The sequence below is a fragment of the Natator depressus genome, chromosome 22 (assembly GCF_965152275.1).
Source record: "Natator depressus isolate rNatDep1 chromosome 22, rNatDep2.hap1, whole genome shotgun sequence".
NCBI classification, from domain to species: Eukaryota; Metazoa; Chordata; order Testudines; family Cheloniidae; genus Natator; species Natator depressus.
In genome coordinates this window covers 10,460,757-10,473,809 of record NC_134255.1, presented here as the reverse complement: position 1 = coordinate 10,473,809, position 13,053 = coordinate 10,460,757, and the positions used below count along the sequence as shown (strand labels likewise).

At 47.8% G+C, this 13,053-nt stretch overlaps 3 long non-coding RNA genes across 3 annotated transcripts; all 3 read right to left on the bottom strand.

The window, feature by feature from the left end:
• Positions 1 to 309: 309 nt before the first annotated feature.
• On the bottom strand, positions 310 to 1,744 carry LOC141975933 (uncharacterized). Its single transcript, XR_012636024.1, has 3 exons — positions 1,654 to 1,744; positions 838 to 982; positions 310 to 516 (listed from the first exon to the last, which is right to left on the bottom strand). It is a non-coding gene; the product is annotated as an uncharacterized LOC141975933 (long non-coding RNA).
• Positions 1,745 to 6,987: 5,243 nt separating this feature from the next.
• Positions 6,988 to 8,616, bottom strand: LOC141975935 (uncharacterized). Its single transcript, XR_012636026.1, has 3 exons — positions 8,426 to 8,616; positions 7,918 to 8,067; positions 6,988 to 7,092 (listed from the first exon to the last, which is right to left on the bottom strand). It is a non-coding gene; the product is annotated as an uncharacterized LOC141975935 (long non-coding RNA).
• Positions 8,617 to 8,619: 3 nt separating this feature from the next.
• Positions 8,620 to 10,433, bottom strand: LOC141975937 (uncharacterized). The gene is made up of 3 exons (XR_012636028.1): positions 10,325 to 10,433; positions 9,558 to 9,697; positions 8,620 to 8,629 (listed from the first exon to the last, which is right to left on the bottom strand). It is a non-coding gene; the product is annotated as an uncharacterized LOC141975937 (long non-coding RNA).
• Positions 10,434 to 13,053: the final 2,620 nt, after the last annotated feature.

Here is a 13,053-nt window from a genome sequence, read left to right as displayed (position 1 = left end):
GTTCCTTCGGGACAGAAGAAGCCTGAAAGGAGAGCACCGTCATATTTCTGGGTGGGAGAGAGACCTAAAGATGACAAATCAGTAACTGAGATTCCAGCAATGGGCTCCACATGTTTTTATAGATTCAGTAGGGTCACTTGGGCTGAAATTGTTGGACTGAGCATGAAGCTGAAGGAACAGAGACAGGACTCATGCCCTGATTGATTTTCCATGGCCCAAGATCTCTCCTGCACACAGGGGCTTAAAGAAAGTCTTTGGAAAGCACAAAACAAACTAGGCATTTAGTGAACGCATGACTCACCTTTAGGGCAAAATTGTGGCTTCTGAGGAGGGACACAGTATTTACCCTCTGGGCAGGTGTAGCACTCTTCTCCATGTGTCTGTGGCATGTAAGTGCCAAGGGAGCAGGGGATGGGACTCTTGCTTCCCAGGGGACAGGAGTGTCCCACAGGGCATGGAGCTCCTGAGAGGCCATCAGTGGGTGTCGGTGTTCTGGCCCCCGCAATGCAATAAAACCTTGAGTAGCAAGAGCAGAAACAAGAGCCATCAAACACAAACAACCTCCAGTCAAAGAAACAATCCCCCTAAGGACACAGGTGGATAACTGACTGAGCGGTGAGCGTGAGGAATACTGGATCCTCTTTATACCTAGTGAAGGAGAATTTCTGCAGATCCCAAGCCCTGTGTTGACAACAAGGCACACTGACTGCAGATAGCTGGTCCTATTCAGGGTCCAAGAGAGTGTGGTCCCTTCAAGTGAATAGTTGTGGGTTATTCATGTCAGACCTGTCTCTCATTATAGTGACAGAAAAGAAATGTGTACCGTACTGTACCTACCCTGGGCTGCAGTGTCCTGATGGTGCTACCAGTCCAGTGCTATTGCAGTAATGTCCTCCAGGACAAGGCTGGCATCCCAGCAGATTCTTATTCCCTTCATTGCTGGACCAGGTGCCATGTGGGCACAGAGATGGAGTGAGTGTTCCTGATTAGATAAAGTGCTTCAGAGTCCGCTCAGTATCAACATGGGGAGAAGGCAGCAGGCCACACAGAGGGGCATTGAAGTCAGAGTGAACTGGTCATAGACATTCGATTGGCTAAGCCTGATCCAGGAGCAGAGCGAGCCCAACAAAGCTTTATCCCACTGAAGTTTATGAAGTGGCTATGGGATAGCATAGGAGTACAGGCTACAGAAAAGGTGAGAGGAAGCTGGTCCAGTTAGGGTGCTAGACTGGGACCTGAGTTCAAGTCCCTACTCTCCCACAAAGCTCCCTGTGTGACCTTAGGCACGTCACTTAGGGTCAGATTGAAGAGTTAGGAGCCCAAATACCTTTAAAAATCTGGGATTTAGCCTCTCTGTGTCTCAGTTCCCCATTTGTAGAATGGGGATAATAGCACTGCCCTACCTCACAGGTGATGATAAATACATTAAAGATTATGAGACATTCAGGTACTATGGTAATGGGGCCATATAAATACTAAGATAGTTAGAGCTAGCAGCTACTGCAGTTCCAGACACTCTGAGCCGAAGGCACTGTAGGCAGCAGTGCTGGGGGAGCTGGAATTCCAGTGTCTCTCTGCAGGAAACACTGCAGGGAAATTCCAGCTCATGCTTCACAGGAATTTAGAAGAATTATGTTTAATAAGTCACTGTACCTGCAAGACAATAATGCCCAGGAGGACATGGGAGCCCTGTTACTCCATCCACTGGATCTCTTACTAGGGCATCTCCCTTGCACCAGAATCCTTCAGAGCAGTCCCCTAGAAGGCAGGATACACATTTATACATATAAACGAAATTAAATGAAAATAATGAGGATTTAAATATAAGTTCCAGGACACAGACACAAAGTGGAAGCCTGAGTTGGAGCAGTGATAACTTTCCCTATGCTGATTCATAGAATATCAGGGTTGGAAGGGACTTCAGGAGGTCATCTAGTCCAACCCCCTGCTCAAAGTAGGACCAATCCCCAATTTTTGCCCCAGATCCCTAAATGGCCCCCTCAAGGATTGAACTCACAACCCTGGGTTTAGGGGGCCAATGCTCAAATCGCTGAGCTATCCCTCCCACCCTTGATTCAAAGGGCCATCTCTAGGAATCAAAGGGGAGTGCAATCAAAGTGGTTTGTTCCATCCGTACCTGCTCTGCTGAGCCGAACAGCAAAGGATTTATTGTTACATAGACACCTGCCCATTAGGGTTATGACTGAAACTATGAACTAATTTCAACTAGGCTACCAAACAGCTATGATCTTGGGCAGCTACAAGCCCTGGAGACAATCAAACAGGTATCTTAAAAGTTAAAGCGTCTGCATCTGAGTTCCATTCCCTCCAACCATTCAGCCTGGCAATTTTACTTAATGGAAGGAACATTTCCTTCTTTTTAGGATAATCTGATCAGGAAGGGAAAGGATGAGCCACTTGTTCATTTCAGCCAAATATCCCAAGGCACTTTACAAAGTGGATCTTACCCAAATTTTACATGGGAAAAATGAGGCACCAATAGGGGAATAACTTGATCAAACTCACAAAGTCAGTCAGTACCAGAGTAAGAAATAGACCCCAGGAGTCCTGACTCCCAGTCCTTTGTTCTAATCATGAGGCAACAACACCCCCAACTAGACACACAGAAAATGCTTGGACTGCCCAAGGATGAATGGCAACATACCTGTTGGGGCTGAGAGACCAGGAAGCTCACAGTATTTTCCAGGTGGGCATCTCTGACATTCCTGGATATTCTTCAGCTTCTGCCTGGGACCAAAGGTACCTGGGGGACAGCTGTATTGAGTGCCCTGGTGTATCCCAGGTGGGCAGTAAAAGCCCTGCGGGCATGGGTAAAGGGTGAAATCACTGACTGGCCCTTGGCTGCTGTCACAGTAATAACCTGAAGGGAAGGCAGAGGAAGAAAAACCAGTTCAGTTACTGGGAGATATTAGCTACTAAATATCTACTCATTTACACATGAGAACTCCATCAGGCTCTCTTAGGATTTCAAAAGTTTCCAATTTGCCATTCAAGGAAGAAATCTATTACTGATCTTTAATTATTATTGATCTCAGTTACACCACTGCTGGAACAGATAGACAGTTTTCCAGCCACTACATATACAAAAGAGATGTCAGAAGCCAGTGGTGAGCAGAGCGTGGGTCACTGGCCATCACGAGAGCACTTACTGATGTTCCCCAAGAGAGCTAGCTGGTCACATGGTGCTGGTTCCTCCTCCTTGCTTCCAGCTGCTACATCCCATTAAAAGAAGGTGAAAATACTCTGCACCTCTCCCTAATGTCACTGTGTCATGTAAGTCAGGGTTGCCTTTGCCACAGGAATGCTCATTGATTGGCAGTGGGAGAGGAGGTGGAGCATGAATGGGGTCGAGAGGTGGTGCATGACACAGAAAATGCAACGGGGCAGGAGGGGGACAGCATGAATGAATCTCAATATTAAGATGTGGCCCGCACTACGAAAGCCCATGTCATAATCTATAAATTGCTGGGCTGTGTTGCAGTGTTGATCCTCCCACAATGAATATGACAAAAACTGCTCCCTTCTGTACTGCATATCAGACTGGCTCCAGAACGGGATTATATCACACACTAGCAGCTAAATATAGCTACACAATCTACATCATCGATATCTCTCCCATGTCTGTGAGTATGCCGCTGTCGAGGCACTGCAACATAAACTCACACTACTACCTGAGGGGACTATCTCATGGGTTCATGCCCCATGTTGTGACTCTAGGCATTCCTGTATTCACACCCTGAACACTACAAAATATGCCATGTGAGGTACCATTTGAAAACTAACACCACCCTGGTTATTAATATTGTGAAGTGTGTGTGTTAATGTTATATGTGAAGTTATGAATTCCCTCTATATGATGTTACTAGAACACGTTTAAGGCCAGACAGCCTAGCCTAGGTGAAGGTGATAATCTAGCCTGTCCTAGACAAATGAATGTGTGGGTTTACCTCAATTTACATATTAGAGTAAAAAAAAAAAAAGCATCAAGCTAATCTGGTGGGGGGTTCTCCTGCTCCTGAACTTGAGACACAGAAAATCAGCATGGCACTTGCACCACAGAGACACAGGAGACTGAATCCCCATGAGGCCTTCATGACTTGTAAAACAAAGACATTCCCTTTGGGAATATAAGGAACAGTGGGAGGCTCCATTTTTATCCTTCACCTTAGGAGACAAAGGAATCAAGTGATTTGATCTTTGTGATGGATCCTGGCCAGTAAAAACTGGAAAGGAAACTGTGGGTGAGAGAAACTATCTTGAACAAAGACTGTAACTTGCTAGATTAAGTTGTTGTCTTTCAGATGTGTGTTTTCACTTTTATTTGCTTGTAACCATTTCTACATGTATCCCTGTTACTTAGTAACACTTAACATATGTCCTTTGTTAGTAAACTTGTTTTATTTTTACTATAAACCACCTCAGTGTTGCATTTGAAGGGAAGGGTGTGTTTACTCCTATTAAATTAATAAAATGTAATAGACTGACTTTTAAAAGAGCAGCAAATTTAATATCTTCTGTGACTGCACAGTGGAAGGGACTGTGCATTGCAGAGAAGTATCTCTGAGGAGCTTGGGGGCTGGAGTTCATGGATTTTTACCTGCTAGGTGAGGTTTGGGAGGATTTTAGTGGTGAGGAAGACAGACAGTTGTATCAGGGAGCTGACACACAGCTTAATCTCCAGCAAAGCTCATGCATGCTGAGGCATACAGGTAACAGTGGCTCACAGCTCTGGATATCCCCAGCAGTGTGTTACAATGTATCTACAGTTTTGAAAGTACACTACAAAAAATCTGATCTGTGAACTGTTATCTGTCAGCATCCTTACTTGAAGCAGCAGCAGAATCAAGCCATCTGTGGGGATCACCCCATAGGGATGGGGAAAATCAGTTTGGATAAAGGCATAGTTTTTGCTCATATGCAGAATCAAATCTGAACCCAAATATTTTTTGTATAGGCTTCAGAAATGTGCTGCTAACTTTACCACTTCTGGTTTCATTTCTGAAGTGCCAATAGAGAGGCCCCTTCTAGTGATATTTCCATATAGGACCAGAACTTGGTTACCCAGTGAAAGCAGGTTAGAGGTGGATCAGGCCTACCAGGTAGCCCCCTAAATAGAAATCCAGACACTGGAAGGTGGTGAGAGACCACAGGTGGTGAGAGACCCAGAAAGAGACCTGTGACCAGGTAAGGAATAGAGATCTTTTGGGGGGAGGTGCATCGCATGGGGGCCAAGAGGGAAAGTCACACATACTGGGAAAAAGGGTTGACTATGATTCCAAATTCTTGGATATTTGTCTGGACTGAAGCCATTCTCTGAACCTCCTGTCTATATCTCCATCACTGAAAGGGAACCACCTCTGGCTTTTCACCACTAAATTAGTGAGTAACACCCTTGCTTGTACCAAGTTCCTGGCCAATTCACACATGCCTACGCTCTGTTCCCCAAAAGCCTCTCCCTGTTTCCTTTGGGCTCTCACCCATCTGTGCCCCTGGAATCACTCTTGCCCTCTACTGGATGCTGCAGTTTGCTCTCACGTGCCTTACCTTCCCAGCACTCTCCAGTGGGGGCACTGAGGCCAGAACCTTCACAATAAAATCCAGAAGGACAAAGCTGGCACTGAGAGACCATGCTCTGCCCTAGCAGGTTGGAAAAGGTACCAGGTGGGCAGAGCCTGGGCATTGTTGACCCTGTAGCTGGGAGAAGAAAAGCAAAACATAACAAACTGACTATGAAACAGTCTAAAGGCTGCTGCCTTCAGGAAACAAGGACTGAAGGAGGCCAAACTGACACAGAAATAATAGAGTCAATCTCTTATAAAACACTTTTCACCCATAGGTCTTGAAGTGCTTTACAAAGCTCCATGTTACAGGTGGGTAATCTGAGTCAGAAAGGGGAAGGGACTTGCTCAAGGCCACACAACAGAAGAGCCAGGAATAGAACTCAAGTCTCTGACTACCAGGCTGTGCTCTATCCACCAGTCCACTCTGACTTTCAATATTTTGTTGCAAAATCACTGATCAGCAGGCCAAGCATTCCTGGCTCAGGGCATTCCAGATACTCACTGCAGTAGGTGCCCAGGGGGCAGATATTCCCAGTAGCACCATCCATTGGTTTAGAGCTGGCTGCTCCTCCTGTGCAATAAAACCCAGCGGCACATTTCCCGCTGGGTTCAGACAGCCCTGGGGGATGGAAAACACAAAGGGGCTCAACCTGAGGCAAAACGCTGCGACAGTGGGGTGGAAGCAGCAGGAGCACATGGATCAACAGCCTGCAAGGCAGCAGACTCAAATATTCCCAAGGGGGCAGCATCAGAAGAGATAGCTGAGCCGCATTCTCACACAAGAGCTCTGGCTGATCTGCAGGGCTCAACGAGTCATAAGCAGCTTTGTGCCCCTGAAAAGTATGAAGCTAATAACAGCTTATGTTAAACACACCAAAATGGTATGGAAAGAACAATAAAAGCAGCTGGGAAAAAATGAACCAAGGGCTGTGATAGCAATATCTCCAGCCCCAGTGGAAGCAGAGAATGAAATGAGTCGGATGGGACAGCCTGACCTTTTTGAGCCAAGAAGTTCGGACAGCTGGGCTCAGCTTCAGGACACTTTCAAGTGTTTATCCAGACAAAACCTTATGAGATTTGAATGTTGCTGGCTATAACCACCAGGAGGCTCAGTGACTCACTCAAGGTCACACAGTGAACCTACGGCAGAGTCAGGAATAGACCGTAGGTCCCCGGGCTCCCTAACGGGAACTCAGTGTCAGTTCAGTGGCTGGAGGCAGTGCTGAAATAGCAAACTCACTGGAAACAAAGACAAATATCTGCACCAAAATTCTCTCCTTCAAACTGCCCCGTGACAGCTCAACCCCAATTTGCATGGCTGTATCCTCACCTGACGCCTGGCAGTAAAACCCCGGAGGGCAGGGAATGGGCTCAAGGCTGCCCTCAGGGCAGTAGAACCCAGCCAAGCACTTCCCTCCGGTGGCTGTGGCTGGACACAGGCAGTTGGCATTGGTGTAATTATCCAGGTCGAAGGGCTGTGCGGTCCATGCAGCCGATACACAGAACCAGCCTGAGCAATGAACACACAAACAACGTGGCTGAGAAAACAGCAGCAGCGGAACCCAAAGAGTTACCACGGATAAAAGGGTGTATGGTACACCACCTTGGTACAATAGTGAATCCACTGTGCACGAAACAGGCCAATGGTGCCAAGGTGTACCACCATGGTGTAATAGTGAATATGGTGTGCATGTGACAGGCTGATGGTGCAACAGCATAACACCAGCATGGTATAAAGATAAACACAACATGCATATAACAGTGTAATGGTGCAACCATGTAACACCACCATGGCATATAACGATAAAATCTATAATAACCCCAAACTCAGTCCTTCATTGCCTGGGCTAGCAGAGACTGGGAAGGCTGCAGAGAGAGCTGCTCTCAGTCTCTTGAGTGGGAAGGAACAATACCATCCAGCCACTTCAGGTGGCTTCACAGAGAGACTCTAGAAGGCACCACATCTGGCCCATTTAGGCAAGGACCAGCCAAACAATCTTCAGGCCTTACTAAGAGGAGACCATTCTCTGTGCCCAGTATGCAGACAGTGCTGCTCCTGCTGGGCTAAACTCCAAGGCCTGAATTCTCATTTGCATTGAGGCTGTAAAGAGCCCTTCACATAGAGGAGGATCAGGTCTTTAAAGCCTACATGAGTTACAGAGCGAGTGCCCCTGTGTACAGAGACAGAAGAGCCATCTCAGGGTAAGGGCAATGTGCACACGTGCCGGCACACTTGCTTGCATCTACACATACACGCAGGGCATGGGAGCTAGTTGGGAAACTCATAGGACCACTCCACCCTTCGGAACGTGCAGCCAAACTGACATGGACTCACCTGCATCACACTTTCCTGACACGGCTGTTAAATTCTCCTTTCCGCAGTAGTGCCCTGGGGGGCAGGGCAGGCAGCTATCCAGGCTCTGGGTCATGGGGTCAGGGTTATAATAACCCCGGGGGCACGGAAACTCTGTGGCAAACCTTGTTGCTTAGAAATGAAGAGAGAGAGAGAAAACTTTTCCTGGTATTCATAGGACTTAAATACAATTCCTGCTCTCAGCTCTTACATTATAACTGAACACTGCCCCTGCTGGTGTGTCTCAGCTCACCCTGCATATGGGGTACCCAGTCAGTCTCTGGACTCTGCTGAGGTTGCAGATAAGGGGGATTCAAGTTGTGTTAATGATTTGTGTGATCCAGATACTTGTTCACAAAGAACTGTACTGAGACCAGCTAGCTCATTTCTTGGAAGCCACTGTTGCATTGAGAACGTAACTATTTCAATCTGGCTAATGGCATGTTTAGGACTCCAACCCCGTGTCCGAGGAGCAGGGCTTGTTTCTTACCTTTGGGGCAGTAGAAGCCAGGTGGGCAGGGGTAGGTATGGTAGCTGGTGGTGTTTTCAGGACAGTAGTAGCCAGCTGCACAAGGTGAACATGCAGCTTGTCTGGTGAGGTTGTTATAAGTTCCTGAAGGGCAGGGAAGGGGATAGCTGGTCCCTTCTGGACAGAAGTGGCTCACAGGGCAAGGGCCTCCGTTGTGCCATACGTCTGTGAAGAAGAAAGTGAAAAGCAGTGGGAACAAAGGCAGGAGATTGCACCCAGCCACTGGATGTTTCTCTTTTGTTGTGGCCATTGTGATCCCACAAGGGAGATTGAGAAGAGGCAGTGCCAGGTTAGAAAATTACCAGACACCACTTTCCAGGGTATCTGAGCTGTGGAAACAATCAAAGCAGTGTGCACAGAGTCCTTCCTTACAATGTACTTCACAGGCAAGACTGAGCCAAGTCTTACCTAACATTTAGCCTCCCTACATTTTTCCATGAAAACATTTTCATGCGTTAGCCTCACTTGAACCAGTTCTGGAGAACGTGGAAGGAGATGGAACAGCCATCGGGGAAGTTGAGGTTCTAGGCCTAGGAAATTATTTCTCTTCAGAGAGCATGGAGTACAAAGGCAAAGATGGGGGGAGAGTGGGACACCTTCACTACTGGTGTGGAGCCTGTAACTTAACTCTGCTGCAATGCCCAACATACACAGCTATTGGGATAGTGTAGACCAATGGAACATGCTTCCCATTTCACATGTGCATGTGTTGTTTCAAATACCCTTTCCTAGAGGGCAATGGGCATGGCTTATGTGAGGGCCTGGCCAAAGTAAGATATACAAAGGCATTAAGTAGATAAGAGGAACAAGCATAGTGAGAGGGATCTGGCAGCTGAGTGGGCTGCAGACAATAGCTATTAGGGAGATGCAGGGGATGAGGTCAGCAAGTGAGGGAGTGATTAGAGGGATGGGGGAATCTTGGGAAATCAGGTCCTGTTCCCCAAGGTATATTTAGGCCCAGTGTGGCCAGGTGGCAATGCTTTAGGCAAAGTCAAATGCCCGATAGTGAACTCCGTAGGCAGGTGAAGACACCACTCACAGTGAATCACCCTGGCTTAAGGTTTATCGTACCTTCACCCAGTGACATCCTCACCTGCTGGGGATGAGGAGAAGGCTCCAGATAGGCAGTAGCAGCCAGCTGAGCAAGATCCTGAGGGAGCCACTAGACCGGCTGAGCTGCAGTAATAGCCAGGCGGGCACACAGTGCAGCTGGACTCCAGCCAGAGGTAGAGTCTGGGGAGACAATTGTGGCATAGCTGGGAAAGAGGGCAGCTAAGGCCAATGTATCCCATTTGCCACCAATACCTAGCACCATGTGCTGTGATAAATATTCCTCTTTGCAGGAGCCACTTTGCTCTTTATATCAATCTAGGGACAAAAATCACACTTCTCTGATCCAGAAACCACAACACGATATAGCTCCACCGCTTCTGTACCACCGCCACAGTCCCACAACCTACCCTCCAATATCATAAATCACATCACTGCCCAGCGCTCAACATCCAGTACATTTCTCCATTCATTTTTCCATTCACATGCTGTCCCCAGTGTGGTTCCGTCCTTTCCCTGTGTTTCATTCTGTACAGTCTTGCAACTACACTATCAATGTGCTGGCACCAGCACTGCAAACAAGCCTCAACTTATGGGGGATTGAAGGAAGCCTGAGGCACCTGCATGGTGAACCATACAGAACTGCACTCTGCTCCTTAAAGAGTAAGTATGAAAAACCACCTAGAGGAGAGAGGGAGAGACTACAGAAGCGGGGTAAAGAATGCATATAGTCCACCTGCCCATGGGAACATTAGAAGAAAGAGAGAGCTTCTGTTTTCAAGCCAGCATGACCACAGCCAAAGAGTTCACCTGTCTGAGAATGTGCCCACAGGGCATGGAAATGGGATGCTGGTGCCAGCTGGGCAAAAATGCCCAGGTGGGCACGGGCCTCCAGTGCTTGTATTTGTGGCTCCATCAGGGTTTGGGACACTGGCTCCTGTATTGAAACACAAAGGGAAAACAAATCCTGAGTGACAAACATTGCAATTCATTGGCCACGTTGGCCCTTGTGGCTGGGGTGGCCAAACTGGACTTTTACAGGTAAAGTGTGGCTTGCAGAGCCCCCCACCCCCTATTCTCCATCTACCAAACCGGGGGGAGGGGAGCACAGGGCTCCTGCTGTGACAGGGCTAGGGGCTTCTGCCCAGTAGGGAGGGGGTCTAGGGGCTTCAGCCCCACAGGAGGCACCTGCCAGGGCTCGGGGCTTCAGCCCTGAGCACTGACAGGTGTCTCCCATGGGGCTGAAGCCCTGAGCTCCACCACCCTGCTGCAGAGCAGAAGATCTGAGCAGGTGCATCTGGCTCTTTAAATTCTGAAGATTATTGTATGCGGCTCAGAGGATCAGTAAGTTTGGCCACTCCTGGCATAAACAAAGGTATGTACTGTGTTTAACACAAGCTTTCCTTGCATTAAGGTGCAACAATCACTGATGGAGGCTTGTTTCTGAATATTCCATGTGGACTGGACTCCGTCCAGGGGAAAATCTTAGACTTGGACTCAGTATCAATAAAATATTAATGAGAATCTCCCGAGAGAGAAAGAGAGAGAGAAAGCGCATGGGTAAAGATCTGATACTAATCTAAGGAATGGCCAGGCCTAACAACCCCACACAGTAAAAAATGAGTTCAGGCCTTTAAAAACCATGAGAATTTAATTTTTTTTTAATTGGGTTGATTTGATTTGTTTCGGCTGCACTTGGGTCACATTTCAGGCTTTGCTCCACAACCATGGGGACTAGAAACTTACTTTTTTTCTAAATCAACACTGAAATTCTCATGAAATCACATGAATCCAGGACCAGAGGGCTTTAAGAAAAACATCAAATATTCTGGACATTGGCAGCACAAAGACTCATCAGTGAGAAACCCATGAGGTTTGGTAAACAAAACCTACAGAGTGTTTTGTATTATACAGAAGCACTGGCTCTGGCCAGAACCCAGAGCTGCTGCTGCTCCCCTCCCATCTTGCAGCCCCATGGCTCTGAGATATCTGAGTTCTGATTCTTTATGAGTGTCATTGCAGAGAGGCCAAGACATCTGCTCATGCACCAGAATCAACCTCCCATACTTTGCAAATAATTCCTGTCACTTGCCAAGAGTTGATACATAGTTTCTAGCACCATCCTGCCAAGTAAGCACTGATAGTCTAAGAGATTACACTGTTTTTCATGCCAACAGAGCGTGCCAACACCATCATGCCAACCTCATGCTCCAAAGCCTCTCTGCCATCACCTCATATTAATGCTAATGCACCAGGTTCCTATCACAGTGCTAACATGCCAACCTCACACACCAGCCCACTTTGCCATCCTCCCATCCAAAGCTTCTATACCTACCTCATGCCTTAGCAACCTGACGGCAACCTCTCTTTCCAGCAGGGGGCAGGACAAATTAGACAGAATAGAAGAGCTCAGGGAATATGGAGAAGATAAGGACCCCGTTCTCTTCCTCCCTTTGCCCTTGGGAACGCTAAGTCAAGTACCTGCTGTGCAGAAGAATCCTGGCCAGCAGGGGCCACTCGGAGAGGATAATCCCCATTCTCCACAAAACATCCCTGGAGAAATACACAGGGGAGAGAGGATCATTTAACTGGAAAGCGCACTGGGAAATCCAGCATACAGTGTGCACTTCTGAGCAGGGAGAGGGTGAATCAGTGAAAGATCCCATCATAGCATCATCACAATTGGAAAAGCATCTTTCCAATTTAAACTGTGCTCCTGTGAGACACCATGGATGTTAGAGCATCCTTGTCTCCTCCAGGGCATTAGCAGACATTGGTTCACAATGGGGACACTACAGATAGTATTTAAGTATATTTTGATAGCATTGTTTATTTTACGTTTGTTTCCTGGAGGTGAAATGCATTCATTAGGGGTTTGGGACAGTGGCACCAATTCAAACATTTCTTGGGAGGTGGGGGAATTTCAGTCCCTGCCCTTCCCAGCAGGAACCCTATTCCGGTTCTTGCTCATCCCCCCAACCCTCTTCCTGGAGGGATCCCCACTCTCCCTTGGGCTTGGAGTTTCCCCTCTCTCTTACTAACACAATGCATGAGCTGGTGCCCCCAGGAGTGGGGTTCTCAGCGGACTCCCCTGCACTCTGCTGTACTGGACCCGACTCCCTATGCACCAGATTGCAACACCATTTGTCCCAGCTGTGATGAAGGGGCAGACAGGTCAAATTTGAGTGGCATTGCAACCATGCAGCAGCAGTACAGGACCACTGCTTAAAAATAGTCAGCCCATGCCCCACCCCACCCCAACTCAACAGCCTATGTAATTGTGAGAAAGTGCAAAAATCTTGGGCGGGGGGCTGCCCGCTCTGAACTCCGAGTTGGCACCGCTGGTTTGGGAAAAGAGCTGGCACATGGAGCGATCTCTCTCTTACAGAGCGGTCTGCAGGATGGGAGAGCTGGAGAGCTACTGCTCTAAGAGGTTTTCTTACCTGCGGGGCATTGCTGGCACCTCTCGGCCTGGCTGAGTCCATGAGATGGGTTGTAAGTCCCAACTGGACATGGGTAAAAGCTGATTCCAGTCTTCT